General features: G+C 40.0%; 1 protein-coding gene, 1 long non-coding RNA gene and 1 other non-coding gene across 9 annotated transcripts in view; 2 read left to right on the top strand and 1 right to left on the bottom strand.

The window, feature by feature from the left end:
* TMEM108 (transmembrane protein 108) overlaps positions 1-18585 on the top strand; it is a 364474-nt gene that overhangs the window by 194916 nt on the left and 150973 nt on the right. The gene's annotated exons all lie outside the window — the stretch shown is intronic.
* LOC123611555 overlaps positions 1-18585 on the bottom strand; it is a 98237-nt gene that overhangs the window by 13778 nt on the left and 65874 nt on the right. Inside the window, exon 2 of one of the 2 annotated variants that reach the window (XR_006718729.1) lies at positions 72-185. This is a non-coding gene — a long non-coding RNA (uncharacterized LOC123611555). Of the gene's footprint in view, positions 1-71; positions 3153-18585 lie in introns of those variants that run through there. The other variant, XR_006718728.1, reaches the window with a different exon arrangement.
* On the top strand, positions 13083-13389 carry LOC123576317. Its single transcript, XR_006701323.1, has one exon. It is a non-coding gene; the product is annotated as a small nucleolar RNA U89 (small nucleolar RNA).

The raw sequence follows: 18585 nt of genomic DNA, 5'->3' as shown, positions 1-18585 counted from the left end.
CATACATAAGATGGTATTGAGTGAGATAACACAGCGCATAGAAGACCTACACTAAATGTCAGTTTTCTTACCAGGTCTTCTGTCTCCAAGAGAGAGGTACAACCTAACCAGGATCTCTACTGTAACATTTACATGGGACTTTATGATTCACCAAACATTTTCACAGAATTTGATCCTTAGGATATCTATTAAGGCAAGAGGGACATTAATTATCATTAGTCACATTCTACAGAGGAAGGAGTTGACATGATCAAGACTGCTTTTCCCAAGCCATATCACAATTTTATATTAAAAAAAAAAAGAATAATGGAAAGTAAGGAACATCATCAAAAACCTTTAAGAACATGACACTGCTGGGGAGGCACTGAGTCCTGAGTTAGCAGATTTGATCTTTGCCTAAGTGCTAGATACTTTGCTACTTGGTTAACAATACCAAGATAATTATTATGAGCTTATGAAAGTAAGTTTTTACATACCAATATCTATTCAAATTAAAGTTGTTCAGGTAGAGTCAAGGAGTGGTTATATTTAGTAAGTTAAGTGTTGCTCTATAATCAGGCATTTGTATTTCTTGAATCACACTCTGTATTATTATTGATATATCTTGCTTGCTGTTGAATATCTTGCATATACTGAATTAACTGAAGTTGACTCATGTGTTCTGTCTTCATGGTTTGTTTCTCCTGATAAGTGAGAGGAAATTTTTCCCTAAGATTGAGGAGGGAGAGTTGATATAAATCGTAAGTTTAGGTCAGTTTAGATCCAAACAAGTATTGAGTCCAGAAACGTAGGCTCTTCTAGATTTAACAAGCAGTCATAAACATACTGCAGTATGGACACATATGAAATGAAAGATGTTCATCTCCTCCACTGCCACTGAAGGTGTCTTCCCTTGCCTTTTACTGCTTGTTCATAATATCCACAGACAGGAACCGTGTGGCAACCATGGTTAAGGGTTTGGATTCTGGATTAAGACTGCTTGGGTTCAAATCCTGGCTTACCACAAATTCTTTTCCAAATGATTTTTACCCCTTCCCATACAAAACATACCAGTTGAGCGTGCCTTCACTGCCAGTAGCTGTTGGGCTATCTGTCTACCACCCCTTGCAAATCTGTCACTCTTGAGGCTACTAAAGATTCTGCTCTTGTTGAAATAAAACAGCATGTCCTATTTAGTAGCTAAGAGCAATTTATTAGCCTGCATTTCTCTCATGCTACCACCAGTGGCTATAATAATGGTAATAACACATTTGGTATTCATTCAGCCTTATGGAAATGGATACATCCGTTTCATCAAAACTGCGATTCAGTATTTCAGGCTAGATTATTCTGATTGGCTTTCATCAATGTTTCTCAAACTTGGCTTTACACTGGAATCACCTGGAAAGCTTTTAACAAATCCCCTTGCTCAACCCTACCCTATATCAATTAAATCAGAATCTTTGGGGGACGGAGTGGAAAGTGTGGCAACTGGACATCAGATGATTCTAACACACAATCAGGGCTGAGAATCACTGGCTTACAGCAATGGTTTTAAATTTAGTCATGCAACATCATCACCTGAAGACTTGTTTATACACAGATTGCTGGGCCACACTCCCAGAGCTTCTGATTCAGTAGATGTGGGGTAGGGACAGTAATTCGTGCTTCTAAGTTTCTAGTGATGCTGAAACTTTGGTCCAGGGATCACACTTTGAAAATCACTGTCTTAGACTTAAGAAAGGCTATCCTGGAGCAACAGGAAGCTTTCAGCTTTCATGTATCACTTGAGCTGCCTAGTGGTGAAATGGATCTTGGAACAAAAGCAGGGTGAGTCAGAAATGAAAAGGAAGGGAGAGATGTCAGGGCAGGAACTAGCAGAATCACAGTGTTGTAGAAATAGGAAATATTAGAATTTGAAGTTTCATGTTACTCTTCATTGTACACTGGAAGTTGGTTTTTACTCTCAACAATGCCAAAGGCACAAAGAGTGGACTAGGTAGGATTATAAATAAAGCAAAGGGAAAACACAAGAATGGCCCTGGGGCCCATTTCGGAACTCGATTTTATAAGACTATTTCTTCCTCAAATCATGCTGGATAATTCTTTTGCAAATCACAAATTTGAGGTTGGATTTTTTTGTTGTTGTTATGAAAACTCTTGCAAATGTTCTCTAGAGAAAACTGGTTTCTTTCCTTCTGAAGAAAAATTCATTCACAGAGAAAATTGAGGAAGTTAACACTTTCAAATGTGACATTAACCCAGGAAGTTAGGCATCCTTAATATGTACTGCATCCTTAAATGTGTTCTATTGATTTAATGTCTTCTACATTTTAAGTTGTGGTTTTTAAATTTGCATAAGTCAACAAACTCTTTTATGCAGATTAAACAAACCTTAATGAGACCTTCTCATTGTAACCAATTCTAGTGAAGACTGAGGAATAAAATATTTTAAAGAAACAATTTTATGACTTTTGAGTACTTTCTATTACATGGTTGGCAGGAATGTAGATGAGGGAAGTCATGCTCACGCTTGGGAGAACTGTTGACACTCAAATTTAAATGTTAACTCTTCATGAGTAAATTCAGTTTTCTATATGAAAGTACTTTTGCTAAAACATATGATGGGAGAGAGCACAGAATTTGGATTTAAAGGATATACTTTGAGCTCTCACTTCTCTTACTAATTATGGGACTTTGCAAACACTTAACCTTCCAGAGCCACTTTATTTTCCTTAACTACAATACACGGATAATGAGTATTATAATATCCTTGATGATTATTGTGAAAGCTAAATGAGAAGGGTATAAAAACATTTCATAAATTGCAAAATGTCTTCTAAACGTGAGTTGCCATGTTAGTACTGTCCGTAAATAACTTGTTTCTTTTGTTGTTATACTGTACTGTTGTTTAGCAAATCCTGTTTAAAATTTTTAAAAAAGAAATGTGAAAGACAGTCTAGCATGTCCTCACCCAGATTCCAACTAAGTAGAGCTCTCGTGAGTGCACATAAACCTCATTAGTGGGGGATTTTAACAAGGGTTTCTAGCTGATCAGGAATTGGCAAAATTTTGGAAGATTGTTCTGAATAAGGCAAGGTTGAACAGAATTATTTAAAGTTTATTTATTTATTTTGAGAGAAAGAGCAAGCCAGAGAGGGGCAAAGAGAGGGAGAGAGAATCCTAAGCAGGCTCCACGCTATATCAGCACAAAGCCTGATGCAGGGCTCGATCCCACAAACCATGGGCTCATGACCTCAGCTGAAATCAAGAGTCAGATGCTCAACCAACTAAGCCACCCAGGCACCCTTTAAACAGAATTTTTTAAATGAAGAAAAAGGATTTTTTTCAACACCTTCGTGTTGGCTTTGTAATAAACCTAATCTGAAAGTTTTCTGAAATGTGTAACCATTGCCTTTACAAATGTGATGGACCCTGGAGACTCTTAGGCTAGGGTCCAAGAAGCTCCCAAAACCTAAAACATACTGCCCTTGCAGTGTTGTCTTTCATACCTCCCTCTCCTGTTTACCCCTACCCTTTCCCTTCCTTTTTTGGGGGGTTTCCATCACCAGGCTAGGCTCTCTCTTCTCTTCGCTCTTCTCCGTCAGAAGTTTTTGAGCCTTTCTTCTCAAGAAAGGCTTTATCTGCTGCAGGCATCCTAATAGCTTCTCACAAAGTGAGTTCCTTGCCTTTGCTCTGACTCCACCACAGTACCCACAGTATCACTCAGGGTACCCTGTGAGCTGTGGTCAGTCTCACTACTCACTTTCTTCCTGAGCATCTTCAATTTCCCCATCTATGAAAGTATGACTGCCATAACAAGTTACTACAAACTTGGTAGCTTAAAGCAACAGAATTTTTTGCTCTCACAGTTCTGGATGCCAGAAGTTAGAAATCAAGGTGTCAGCAGGGCTGCACTTCCTACAAAGGCTCCGAGAGAGAACCTTTCCTTGACTCTTCCATTCTAGTGGCTCTAAGATGTTCTTTGTTTGTGACTGTATTACGCCAGACTCTGCCTTTGTCCTCACATGGCCTTCCCTTCTTCCTTGTGTCTCATAAAAGGACATTCGTCATTGGATTTTGGGTCCAACTGGATAATCCAGCATAATCTCTTCTCAAGATCCCTGAGTTAATTACATGTGCAATGACCCTTTTTGCCAAATAAGGTCACATTCACAGGTCTCAGAGTTAGGATGTAGGAATAAACTTTTTTTTTTTTAATTTAAATTTCAGTTAACATACACTACAATATTGGTTTCAGGAATAGAATTCAGTGATCCATCACTTACATACAGCACCCAGTGCTCATCACAAGTACCCTCTTTAGCACCCAGCACCCATCTAGCCCATCTCGTACCCACCTACCTCCGTCAACCCAGCCTTTTCTCTATCATTAAGACTCTCGTGTCATTTGTTTCCCTTTCTTCGCTTCCCCCCCACCCCACTTCCCATAATTTTACCTGTTTTGTTTCTTAAATTCCACATATGATTGAAAGCATGTGGTATTTGTCTTTGTCTGATTGACTTATTTTGTTTGGTATAATACTCTCTAGCTCCATCCATGTCATTGCAAATGGCAAGATTTCATTTTTTTATGTCTGAGTAATATTTCATTGTGTATATATACCACTTCTTCCTTATTCATTCATCAGTCAGTGGATACTTGGGCTGTTTCCATAATGTGGCTAGTGTAGATAATACTACTTAAAATTTTTTTCTAATATTTATTTTTGAGTGAGAGAAGGAGACAGAGTGTGAGCAGGGGAGGGGCAGAGAGAGAGGGAGACACAGAACCCAAAGCAGGCTTCAGGCTCCAAGATGTCAGCAGTCAGCACAGAACCCGATGCAGGGCTTAAACCCACAAACTGCAAGATCATGACCTGAGCACTTAACCGACTAAGCCACCCAGGCGCCCCTGTAGATAATACTTGTATAAACATCAGGGTGCATGTATACTTTTGAATGAGTATTTTTGTATTCTTTGGGTAAATATCTAGTAGTGTGATGCTGGATCGTAGGGTAGTTCTATTTTTAACTTTTTGAGGAATCTTCATACTCTTTTCCACAGTAACTGCACCAGTTTGCATTCCCACCAACACTGTGAGAGAGTTCCCCTTTCTCTGCATCCTCGCCAACATGTGTTGTTTCCTGAGTTACTAATTTTAGCCATTCTGACAGGTATAAGGTGGTATCTCATTGTGGTTTTGATCTGTATTTCCCTGATGACGAATAATATTGAGCATCTTTTCATGTGTCTGTTTGCCATCTGGATGTCTGTTTTGGAAAAGTTCGTGTCTTCTGCCCATTTCTTCACTGGATTATTTGTTTTTTGCATGTTGAGTTTGATATGTTCTTTATAGATTTTGGATACTAACCCTTTATCAGATATGTCATTTGCAAATATCTTCTCCCATTCTGTAGGCTGACTTTTAGTTTTATTGATTGTTTCCTTCACTGTGCAGAAGCTTTTTATCTTGATGAAGGCCCAGTAGTTCATGTTTGCTTTCATTTCCCTTACCTTTGGTGACATGTCTAGTAAGAAATTGCTCTGGCCAAGGTGAAAGAAGTTGCTGCCTGTGATCTCCTCTAAGATTTTGATGGTTTCCTGTCTCACTTTTAGGTCTTTAATCCATTTTGAATTCATTTTTCTGTATAGTATAAGAAAATGATCCAGTTTTATTCTTCTGAATGTCACTGTCCAGTTTTCCCAACACCTTTTGTTGAAGACATTGTCTTTTTCTCATTGGATATTCTCTCCTGCTTTGTCAAAGATTAGTGGACCATATAGTTCTGGGTCCATGTCTGGGTTTTCTATTCTGTTTGATTGGTGTATGTGTCTGTTTTTGTGGCAATACAATACTGTCTGGATGACTACAACTTTGTAATATAGCTTAAAATCTGAAATCATGGTGCCTCCAGTTTTATTTTTCTAAGGATTGCTTCGGCCATTCAGGGTCTTTTGTGGTACCATACAAATTTTAAGATTGTTCTATCTCTGTGAAAAATGCTGGTGGTATTTTGATGCTGACTGTATTAAATGTATAGATTGCTTTTGGTAGTATAGACACTTTAACAATGTTTGTTCTTCTAATCCATGAGTATGGAAGGCTTTTCCATGTCTTTGTATCTTTTTCTGTTTCTTTCACAAGGGTTTCTGTAGTTTTCAGCACACAGATCTTTTACCTCTTTAGTTAGGTTTATTACTAGGTATCTTATTATTTTTGGTGCAGTTGTAAATGAGATTGATTCCTTGATTTCTTTTTCTGCTGCTTCATTACTGGTGTATAGCAATGCAACAGATTTCTACACACTGATCTTATATTCTGTGATTTTGCTGAATTCATGTGTTCTAGTAATTTTTTGGTGGAGTCTTTCGGGTCTTGTACGCAGAGGATCACGTGATCTGCAAATAGTGAAAGTTTGACTTCTTCCTTGCTAATTTGGTTGCCTTTTATTTCTTTGTGTTGTCTGATTGCTGAGGCTAAGACTTCCAGTACCGTGTTAAATAGTAACGGTGAGAGTGGACATTCTTATTTTTTTCCTTACCATAGGGGAAAGGCTCTCAGTTTTTCCCCATTGGGGATGATATTAGTTGGGGCTCTTTCTTATATGGCCTTTATGATGTTGAGATATATTCCATGTATTCCTACTTTGTCAAGGGTTTTTATCAAGAATGGATGCTATAGTTTGTCAAATGCTTTTTGTGCATCTATTGGCAAGATTGTATGGTTCTTATCCTTTCTTTTAGTAATGTGGTCTATCACATTGATTGATTTGCAAATATTGAACCAGCCCTGCAGCCCAGGAATAAATTCCACTTGATCATGATGAATAATTCTTTTAATGTACTGTTGAATTCGATTTGCCAGTATTTTATTGAGAATTTTTGCATCTGTGTTCAGCAGGAATATCAGCCTATAATTCTCCTCTTTCAAAAAATTTTTGTAATGTTTATATATTTTTGAGACAGAGTACACGAGCAGGACAGGGGCAGAAAGAGACAGACACACAGAATCCTAAGCAGGCTCCAGGCTCTGAGCTGTCAGCACAGAGCCTGACACAGGGGTCAAACTAATGAGCCGTGAGATCATGACCTGAGCCAAAGTTGGATACTTAACCAGCTAGCCACCCAGGTGCCCCTATAATTCTCCTTTTTAATGAGGTCTTTGTCTGATTTTGGAATCAAGGTAATGCTGACCTCATAGAATGAGTTTGGAAGTTTTCCTTCCATTTCTATTTTTTGGAACAATTTGAGAAGACTAGGTATTAACTCTTCTTTAAATGTCTGGTAGAATTCCCCTGGAAAGCCATCTGGCCCAAGACTCTTGTTTGTTGGGAGATTTTTGATTACTGATTCAATTTCTTTGCTGATTATGGGTCTGTTCAAATTTTCTATTTATTTCTGTTCCAGTTTTGGTAGCTTGTATGTTTATATGAATCTGTCCATTTCTTCTGTATTGCCCAATGTGTTAGCATATAATTTCATAGTAGTCTCTAATGATTGTTTGTATTTCTGCGGTGTTGGTTGTGATCTCTCATCTCTCCTTTGTAATTTTATCTATTTGAGACCTTTCTCTTTTCTTTTTGATAAGTTTGGTTAGGAGTTTATCAATTTTGTTAATTTTCTCAAAGAACCAGTTTCTAGTTTCATTGATTTGTTCTACAAGATTTGTTGTTGTGTTGTTGTTGTTGTTTCTTTATCATTTATTTCTGTTCTAACTTCATTAGTTCTCTTTCTCTGCTAACTTTAGGCTTTATATGCTGTTTCTTTTCTAGCTCCTTTAGGTATGAAGTCAGGTTGTGTATTTGGGACCTTTCTAGCTTCTTGAAATAGGCCTGAATTGTAATATACTTCTCTCTTAGGACTGCTTTTGCTGCATCCCAAAGGGTTTGGACTGTCTTATTTTCATTTTCATTTGCTTCCATGTAGTGTTTTATTTCTTCTTTAATTTCCTGGTTAACCTATTCATTCTTTAGTAGGATATTCTTTAACCTCCATGTATTTGAGGACTTTTTAAATTTTTTTTCTTGTGGTTAACTTCAAGTTTGATAGTGTTGTGATCTGAAAATATGCATGGTATGATCTTGATCTTTTTGCACTTGTTGAGGGCTTATTTGTGACCCCAGTATGTGATCTCTTCTGGAGAATATTCCATGTGCACTTGAGAATGTATATGCTGCTGCTTTAGGATGAAATGTTCTGAATATATCTGTTAAGTACATCTGGTATAATAGGTCATTCAACACCATTGTTTCCTTGTTGATTTTCTGCTAAATGATCTGTCCATTGTTGTAAGTGGGGTGTTAATGTCCCCTACTATTATGGTATTATTATTGATGAGTTTCTTTATGTTTGTGATTGATTTATATATTTGGGTTTCTCTATGTTGGGAGCATAAATATTTACAATTGTTAGATCTTCTTGATGGATAGACCCCCATTAAGTATGATATAATGCCCTTCCTCATCTCTTGTTACAGTCTTTGTTTTAAAATCTAGTTTGTTTGGGGCACTTGGAGAACACAGTCGGTTAAGTGTCTGACTTCAGTTCAGGTCATGATCTCGGGTTTTGTGAGTTCAGGCCCTGCATTGGGCTCTGTGCTGACAGCTTGGAGCCTGGAGCCTGCTTTGGATCCTGTTTCTCCCTCCCTGTATGTTTCTCTCTCTCTCTCTCTCACTCTCTGTCTCTATCAAAAATAAATAACCATTAAAAAATGTTGTTAATAAGTAAAAAAATAAAATCTAGTTTGTCTGATATAAGTATGGGTTTTTATTCTACCTTTCTTTTGCCATCTGTTAGCATGATAAATGGTTCTCCATCTCCTCACTTTCTACAATTTTTTTTAATGTTTAGTTATTTTTGGGAGGGAAGGAGGGACAGAGAGGGAGGAAGACACAGATCCAAAGCAGGCTCCAGGCTCTGAGCTCTCAGCAGAGCCCGACATGGGGCTCAAACCCACGTGGGACTTGAACCTGTGAGATCATGACCTGAGCTGAAATTGGACACTCAGCTGACTGAGCCACCCGAGCGCCCCTCCATCTCTTCACTTTCAACCTTCAGGTGTGTTTAGGTCTAAAATGAGTCTCTTGTAGGCAGCAAATAGATGGATCTTGTGTTGTTGTTGTTTTTTATCCTGATTTTGATTGGAACATTTAGTCCATTTACATTCAGAGTGGTTATTGAAAGGTAGGAATTTAGTACCATTGTGTTACCTGTAGAGTTGGTATTTCTGGTGATGCTCTCTGGTTCTTTCTTGTCTTTGGTCTTCTGGTCTTTTTTCTCCACTCAAAGAGTCACCATTAAAATTTCTTGCAGGGCTCATTTAGTAGTCATAAACTCCTTTAGTTTTTGTTTGTCTGGGAAACTCTTTATCAATGCTCCTATTCTGAATGACAGCCTTGCTGGATAGAGTATTCTTGGCTGCCTATTTTTCCCATTCAGCATGTTGAATATATCCTGCCACTCCCCTTGGTCTGCCAAGTTTCTGTAAACAGATTTGCCATGAAACTGATCTGTCTTCCCTTGTAGGTTGATGACTTTTCTTCCCTTGCTGCTTTCAGGATTCTTTCCTTGTCTCTGTAATTTGTGAATTTGACTATGATATGTCTTGGTGATGACCAGCTTTTGTTGAATTTAATGTGAGTTCTCTCTGCTTCTTGGATTTTGACGTCTGTCCACTTCTCCAGATTAGGGAAGTTTTCAGCTATAATTTGCTCATATAAACCTTCAGCCCCTTTCTCTCTTCATAGTCTGGGACTCCTATCATATCAGTGTTACTACATTTTAATAAATCGTTGGCTTCTGTAAGTCTGCCTTCATGATCCCTGATCTTTGTTTCCCTCTCCTTTTCAGCTTTAATATTTTCCATAATTTTATTTTTATTTTCTATGTTGCTAATTTGCTCCTCTACCTCATCCATCCTTGTTTTTATGCCTTCCGTTTGGGTTTACATCTCAGTTATAGCATTTTTAATTCCAGAATGACTAGATTTTAGTTCTTGTATCTCTTTGGAAAGAGATTCTCAAGCCCAGCTAGTATCCTTATAATTGTTGTTTTAAATTCTAGTTCAGACATGTTACTTCTATCTGAATTGATTAAACCCTTTGCCATCATTTCTTCCTGTTTTTTTTTTGAAGTGAATTCCTCTATCTTATGATTTTGGAGGAGGAAAATACCATAATAATAGAATGAAATATAAGTTTTAAATTTTTTAAAAAATCAAATAAAGGAAGCTATATCTTAGGTGTGTTTTAGTCTGCTTGTTAAGAGAAGCTTGATAGAAAAAAGAAAACAGAAAAAAAATTAAAAATTAGAAAAATTAAATATAATAAAATAAAAATTTTGCTCTTTCTGTATCAAAGAAAACAACAATTAAAACAGAAAAAAACTGATCAAGCAAAAAAAAAATAAAAAATAAAACCCAAATGAAGCTAGATCTGCTTTCCCCTGGAACTGAAACTATGCAGCAGTCTATGTACAGTAGACTAAGCACATGGAAAGGATTTTTGCTGGTGTTTTGGGGGAGGGGGATGGTGCTCTGATTCTTAGGTCAACTTGCCCTAGTGGAGATGTGCCTGGAGGGTACAGGGAGTAGAGCTGCCTCCTCCACTTGTTGGCACTGTTGAGCTCACTGGGGTGCATCCATGTTGGGCTAATACTGAAAATGGCTTCATCCTCCTCTCTAGTCTCTAGAGCGTGATGTTTGCACCCTCACAGACATGCGGTGAATCACCCTTCCTGTGTCTGCCCCTTCCATCAGCTCCTTGCCTTCCCCCTGCCTATCTGAGCTGTCTGCCTACCAGGCAGCACCTCCCTCCATCCAGAGTTTTATCTCAGGCATGGCTGTATTTCAAAACCCCACACTTCAGAGACCCCAGCAGCTCGGACCCCAGTGATCCTCTAGTGATCCCGACATTGACTGATGCAGGCTTATCTTAGGAAACAGTCATGTGACTGCACAGTAGCAGCAGCTTAGAGTTTATGGTAAATCACAACACACAAGCAGCACCAGGGTTTGCTGCCCTCAGCCAGAGTCTTTGTTCCCATATGGGGAATGTGGCAGCTTGATGGCACCTGCTGGGTCTTTTGCCTGTGGAGAGACTGTATCACCTCTACCAAATGCACTCCAAGAAGGGGAAGTGCTTCTCCCCTTGCAACCAAGGGGATCCTTAGATCCTGCTGCCCACTCCCGGGGCTACATCCTGCTTCCTCACCAGAGCACCACCAGGCACAGACCTCTGAAACTTCAGACTCTGCTCCACTGTTTATAAAAACTGGTGATATTGAAACCCTCTCCTTTTTCCCCTGTCAGTGGTTTGGGGAACCATTTTCTTGTGCAGTCCCCTGCGCATTTTTACTCTTTCCATCTAGCTGCTTTCAGGAGAGTGCTTCTTGCACAAACCCAATGGGCTGCCCACTCTCCTACCCTGCCCCCCGGTCTTTCTGCTCTCCACACAAAGGGCTCCCTTCCCTCTGCAGCACCAAGGCTCTTCTCTCCCCCAGTTCACCTCTCTGCACTATGTACCTCCTGTGTTCTCTCCCTCAAATTATGCAGATTGTTCTGTTAGTCCTCAGATCAATTTCCTAGGTATTCAAAATGGTTTGATGTTGATCTAGCTGTGTTTGAGGGATGAGACAAGCCCAGGGTCCCCTTACTACTCTGCCATCTTAATTACTAGTGTCATAACTTGAGAGACCATCATTCAACTGACTATAGCATAATATTCCTATACTTTATAGAGTCATTAATATAAGTACAGTGCCCAGTTCAAAACAGGTACTCAGTAGGGAGTGGTTGTGGGTCCAAGAGTGAGTAGGGTGTGAGGAAATGAACTACTGAGTTTGGTACAGCTTTTTAATAAAAGTTTTACCATAAAGTAAGGGCAAGAGAAGACAGTAGTTGGTAGTAGACAAAAGGCTGAGTGTTAAAAAAAAAAAAAAAAAAGAGTGGTTTGGGCTGGTATAAAAGCTCCCAGGAAGGTTTTACTATAGGGCTGTGAGCTTCAGAGGACATGAGGTGCACACTGATGGTGAGCCCTCAAGGCAGGAACAGATCCAGATGTGATTCCCATGTCTATATGTAACTGGTGCCCAGGGTATGTTTCTAACCTTGCCAGTGAATGCTAGTGCTGGGTACATAATTGTGCCATGTCTGATGAGAAGAAGCAAGAATGAGATTCCTGTGTCCTCTCATCAGTGAGTCTGTTTAACAGTGAGTATAATGATTTCCCTGAGATGTTCTCTCAAAGTCAAACAACTGTCTCACCACAGGACAGAGCTCAGGCTATGTGCAAGCTGCTGTGAGGTCTGCTAATTATAAGAGGGCATAGGAGAGAGCACAAGAGCCCTTTGAGATTAAAAAAAAAATGTAGTTTACTTTGAAATTCCTTGGTTAGATGAAGAAATGAGAATGTGCCCACTTTCCCCTAAAGGCAGAGAAGCAAGGGTTCAGGAGTTACCTAGATAAAAGACCATGCCCTGAGTACCTGCTAGGTCATCCCTAGCATCCCAGGTTACAACAAGGAGATGAATAAAAAGGGGAGAGTTGGAAGCTCCAAAGTGGGGCACTTAATAAGGGTGGTAATTTATTAAGATTCCAACTCTGGCCTGCAGGTCATTATGAGGCATGAACAGCCCCCCAGGGTTAGGGAGTGCCAGCTTGAAAGGAAGCTTGAGTAGCTGGGCAGCTTTCTTGTGTGAACACATGGGGTCACATCTAAGCAGCTCACCATGGCATAGGAGAAGTCCTGAAGGTGGAAAATAAGGCTCAGAAAAATGCAGTCATATTATTTCTTTGATATCTTATTGTTATTTTGACCTGTGGTAAATCCAGAATAATTGAGCTAAAAAATAAAACCTAATTCTTAAATAGCTTAGCTCTAGAAATTCAATCAGGGGAAAAATGTCCCACATTTCACTGTTGGTCTCATATTGTCAAGACTCATTTCTTTTTTGGTGAGTGTCACGGGTTGGGCTCCCTGGAAGACCTTAAGCCCTTAGATAAAGAGTCTTTGAGCCCTTAGACAAGCAACATGTTAGGAAGCAGTTCCCAGAAAACCTACAGGAGCATGGGAAGTGGGCATGAAAAGGAAAAGAGGCCCAGCAAGGATACGATATCAAGCAAAGCCCCACAGAAGCCAACATGAGGTTAGTTTCTCTTGTGAGCTCTGGTAAGAGTGCAGATCACACCCCATCATGAGGGACAGAGATACAACATTATATTCCTGGATCTGTGGGTCCTTGGATGTGCCAGGCACTGGTTTAAGCACTTTAAATTAGTGACATAGCTGGCCTTGCCTCCATTTCTGCTGCTGCATCAAGTTTCTGGCAGTTGCCTGCAGGGGGGCCCACAGGTGGGGACCAGTGTGGGACTAGGCATGAACTATGTGAGCACAACCTTGAATCTGACACCCAAGAGAAGGGATGGAATAGTAAGGTTGGAGCCAGGGATTGAAGCTGGGTGTTATGTAAACCCTTAACCCCAACCTTCTCACCTTGGAGAAGTCCTGAACAAAAACCCTGGCTATATCAAACTGCCATGATCCAGGCATCCTAGAACATCTCCAAGACGATTGCCACATCACAGAACCATATCTTTTTCACTGTTGACAACCTTGTGCCGAACCTACAGGATGAAAGTTTTACCTGGGCAATGACAGCCTCATCAAGGGTGAGAAATGAGAGCCTGGTCACCAGGAACTCCATGCCCAGAGAAGAAGTGGATCTGTTTCTCCCCTGATTTTTGAAGAGCAGTTGGGGGGGGGGGGGTCCAGCACACCCCCATCCTGCCTCCAGTATCATGTGATGGTCTCTTCTGCATCTGTCCTCCCAAACCTTTTTGGATGAAAAAAGCCTGACCAATTTTCAGTGGAATGATTTTGCTCCTTCCTGTGTTGATCAGAGGTGCTGGGACAGTGTGATTTCTGAGTGATTTCCTACAGTGTTGATTCTTCCCTCTAGGTTGGGTGGCAGTAACCACCATCTCAGGAATTCTCAATGAATTTTTATTACTTAAAAAAAAAATTGGAAGGATGCCTAGGTGGCTAAGTCGGTTAAGCATCCAACTCTTGATTTCAGCTCAGGTCATGATTTCGTGGTCTTGAGATCAAGGCCCACATTGGGCTCTGTGCCGAGCATGGAGCCTGCTTAAGATTATTTTTCTCCCTCTCTCTTGTCCCTCACACACACGCTGTCTAAGAAAAAAAAAATTATTACATTTAATACATTTAACACATGCAAAGCATTTGGAACAGTGCCGTAAATGTTGGGTTATTATTATTCTTACCACCATCACCATCCCTTCCCCTACCCCTCCCATTTCTCTGGACTTAAAGTAAAACCTCATTTCTCTTTCATTCCTAGGATTTTGTTTTCATTTTCATGCTTCATATTACAAACTATTGTATGTCCCTCCTGTCCCCTATTAGTCCCTCTCCTAAATCTCATTCATTGAGAATCAATCTGTATGTTCTAAGAGCTGGAGGTGACCAATGAAAGGCTGATTGTGAAGCCATCCATCATGCATCCCCTTCGTTACAGGTGTCCTTGAAATTCCCCCTGATGTGGTCTCATAGGCTTCTCTTGTGCATTATTAAATTGTGACGATAAATGAGTATGACCAGGTATGTTATTCTTTCCCTGGAGATGTGACTCTTGTAGATGTGGTCTCCTTGGAAATGTTTTCCCATAGGCAAATCTTTGGCAGAGTCATTGCCAATCTAAGAATCCAGATTTCCCAGTCAGTGGGTACTTGAAAAATACAAAGTTCTGAAAGCTAGGAAATTATAGACTTCTGAGGGAGTTATAGTATAATTATAAAGGAAGGAGGGCAGTCTCTGTGCAGGATATCTAATTGTTCTTATGAGGAAGCTGGTTCACATTTTAGAGGAAAACATTCTTGTGTGTATACCAGGGAATTTACGAGTTTACCTTTGATACTGTATGAGAATGAGTTGGCTAAATATCAAATGATTTTCTTTTTCTTTAAAATAAGAAAAACAGAATGGTGAGTGGAAGAGGAAGGGAGGCATCAGATAAGCAGTTGCTAAATCCTGAAAGGGATTAGAGGTCAGGATATTTACATTTGCTCCCTTTCTTTCATTTTCCAGGACAGGATTTTTATTTTTTAGAATATATGGAAAAATCATATGCTTTCAGAATTGAAAGCAAGTTCCTTTACTAATTGCCACTCCATTTCACAGATGAAGAAACTGATGCTATCCTAAGAGGATAACTGTCCAAGATCTAAACCTATTTGATGTGAGGGTAGAGACTTTAACATGGCTCCACATACTCCTGGTGCAGTGCTTATTGTAGGATCTCCTTTCCTGCCACCTTTCACACTTGTATTCCAGTCACACTCATTTTCTTTTCCTTCCTCAAGTATTCCAACTTACTCCTTGCTTGGGGCCTTTGGCCATTCTCCCTCACCTGTCATGACTGGCTCCCTGCTGCTCAGACTTCTTCCCAACAGCTTTCTCACCACCTGGCTCTCTCCATCACGTTGCTCTAGTTTAAGTTCTGCGTAGCAGTTGGCTATGATAGAGTTGGCTGATGGAGTTTTTTGCAGTTTATCTTTATTGTTTATATCTCCATTTGGAATGTCTGCTAAGAGCCATCATGCTATATTTCCAGCACAGAACAGTGCCCAGCAAATGGAAGACCTCCAACAAACATTGTATTAAATAGAGTGAACTGGACAGAAGTCAGGAGCAATGGATAGGTTTCTTTGGTGGTTTCTTGGTCAAGTGAGACGTCATGTAGAGAGAAGTGAAATTGTGGTCTAGATTAGCACTGTTCCGTAGACATAGAACACAAGCCACAATTTTAGACTTTCTAGTAACTATATTGGGGAAAAAAATGAAATTGTGAAATTAATTTTAATGATGTACTTTATTTAACCCAATATATCCAAAACATTTTCATTTCAACATATAAAAAATTATTAGTAAAGTATTTGCTTTCTTTTTTTTTTCATACCCAGTCTTTGAAACCCTGCATATAATTTGTACTTATAACACATCTCTATGTTGACACTGCATTTTGTCAGAAGTACTTGATTTGCATTTATATTTCATAAAATTTACACTTGAAAAATGAGATTCACATTCTTAAAATTTTTATAATAACTGAATTAGTTGTTCATTTTTACATTTAAATTAGTGAAAATAGAATAAAAATTTAAAATTCACTTCCTCAGTCATACTAGCAACATTTTGAGTGCTCAATGCCACAAATGCAAGTGGCTGCACAGATCTCTATTGGTTGCACCAGACTACTGATTTTGAAGTCGCTTAGCCCTTCCTGTCCTGCATCAGCCGTATGGTATAGAGCCTGGTATGTGGGGCAGAGCACTAGGGCCTTGTGCCAGGATAGATGACTGCCTCTAGCCCATCAGTTTCTTGGCCATCATGTTAAGAAATAGGATTTGCTGGGGCGCCTGGGTGGCTCATTTGGTTAAGCATCCGACTTTGGCTCAGGTCATGATCTCACAGTCTGTGAGTTTGAGCCCCACGTCCAGCTCTGTGCCGACAGCTCAGAGCCTGGAGCCTGCTTCAGATTCTTTGTCTCACTCTCTCTCTGCCCCTCCCCTGCTCATGTTCTGTCTCTCTCTGTCTCAAAAGTAAATAAAACATTTAAAAAAAAAAAAGAAAAAGAAATAGGACTTGCTGTATCCTTTTAAGACCTTGAAAGTAAAGTTGCTTTATTCTGATTTGTTCCAGAAGGGCAAAATCAGAGAATTCTCCCGGTGCCCACAGAAAACACATAGTCCAGGGCTGAGCACAGCACAGTACACACATGTGCACATCTTTCGAGGCATCAGACTCACAGAGCTTCTCAGAGCTTAGAAAACACAAAGAGAATCACAGACAGCAGAGGGTCTGACTCCAGAGCAGCCCTGCTCAGGTGACTGACATTGAGTGAGCTGCATGTCGTACATGTGCCCCATAGAGGCACTGAAAGTTTATCTGTATGGGAAGACTTTTTTTTCTCATTCTCTGCAAGGCCCTGAACTAATACTCCTTAGAATAGTGTTTTGAGATCCCTACCCCTTCTATGTGCCATCTCATTCTGACCTCTGCTGCAATCTTAGCCTGGCAGCACTGCATCTCCCTTAGTTACCAGGAAGCTTAATGATGCAGGGGGCAGAGATGTTATTTCTCCCAGTTTTCCTACACTTGTCCAGGAGGCCTGGGTATTGTGCTGTGAGCTGATTCTAACAGCAACCCTAAAGGAAATTACTTTGTGGTGTGTGGATCCCTTGGGAGAAGAACAAGGGTCAGCATTATACACTGAAACATTGGATGTCACAGGCTTTGGTCATGGCTCTAAGTTAATTATCAAGTGACAGTGTTTCTCTTCTAAGAACATTAGCAGAGTAACTCTAATTGAGATATCCAGGGTGTAGAATCCCAGATAGCCAGGGTACCTGATGAGTAGACAAAAGCTAAAGTTTGCCATGGAAAAAACAGTCTAAAATCCTCACAGTTTGTAGGTAGCAATCTTCCCAAATGAACAAGCTATCAGGAATGGAATCCTTAGGATACTTTCCTACTTTAATTCCCTCTGTACAACCCTTGGATGGCACTAGACAATCTGGTACCCTTCTGTTTTCATTTTCTTTCAAGTCACTTTTTTTTTTAATGCTTATTATTTTTGAGAGACAGAGACAGAGAAACAAAGACCATGCAGGGAAGGGGCAGAGAGAGAGGGAGGCACAGAATCAGAAGCAGGCTCCAGGCTCTGAGCTGTCAGCACAGAGCCCGATGCAGGGCTCGCACTCACAGACCACGAGATTATGACCTGAGCCGTAGTCGGCCGCTCAACCAACTGAGCCACCCAGGAGCCCCTCAAGTCACTTTTATAAAGAACCTACTGTGTGCTGGGAATTATGCTAGGCATAGGGAATGAAAGGACATGAACCCCTCTGTCCGAGAGTTCCCAGGCTAGTAGAGAGAGAGGCTTCACACAGAAATTAGAGTATAAATGTGATTAATGTGATCCTTTATCATTCAGAGTGTCTGCTACATGTATGGCTCTGTGGAAAACTCTAGGAATACAGAGATATGAGACATAATCTCTGCTCACCAGAAGCTTATAGTATAATCAAGAAAAGTACAGAAGATGTAAAGAAGATAGTGTGGTATAAGATATACTAAAATGTCACAGGTCAAGCCATGTTCTTAAATCCAGATTAACTAGTAATAAAGCTGACTTTTGATACAACTTCTGACTCCTCTATATATGTTTTAATTGATTCCAAAGATGGAGAGAGGCAATGATTAGTCCCTGTAACCAGCACCACAATCCAAGGAGATGATGACAACCAGCCTTTTGTACTTCATAAAGTGTTTCCCATCCCAAATGCCTTTTGTCATATGGGCAACCCTGTTGATAGGCATCATTTTTGTCACCATGTTGCCATTAAGGAAATGGAAACCCAAAGAAGCCGAATGTGCTCAAGATCCCACAAGGAACTTGGACCCAAGTCTACTTACTCCAAGTTCAATATCTTTCTCAGAATGTCACAGCCTCCCATAGTTTACCTAAGTCACAGTTCTTGCAGTGGGAAACTGTGAGATCCACTGAGGATAGTTGTTTCATCT

The sequence above is a fragment of the Leopardus geoffroyi genome, chromosome C2 (assembly GCF_018350155.1).
Source record: "Leopardus geoffroyi isolate Oge1 chromosome C2, O.geoffroyi_Oge1_pat1.0, whole genome shotgun sequence".
Taxonomy (NCBI): Eukaryota; Metazoa; Chordata; class Mammalia; order Carnivora; family Felidae; genus Leopardus; species Leopardus geoffroyi.
The sequence above is the reverse complement of the archived record's forward strand: the minus strand, read 5'-3'. Positions and strand labels throughout refer to the sequence as shown.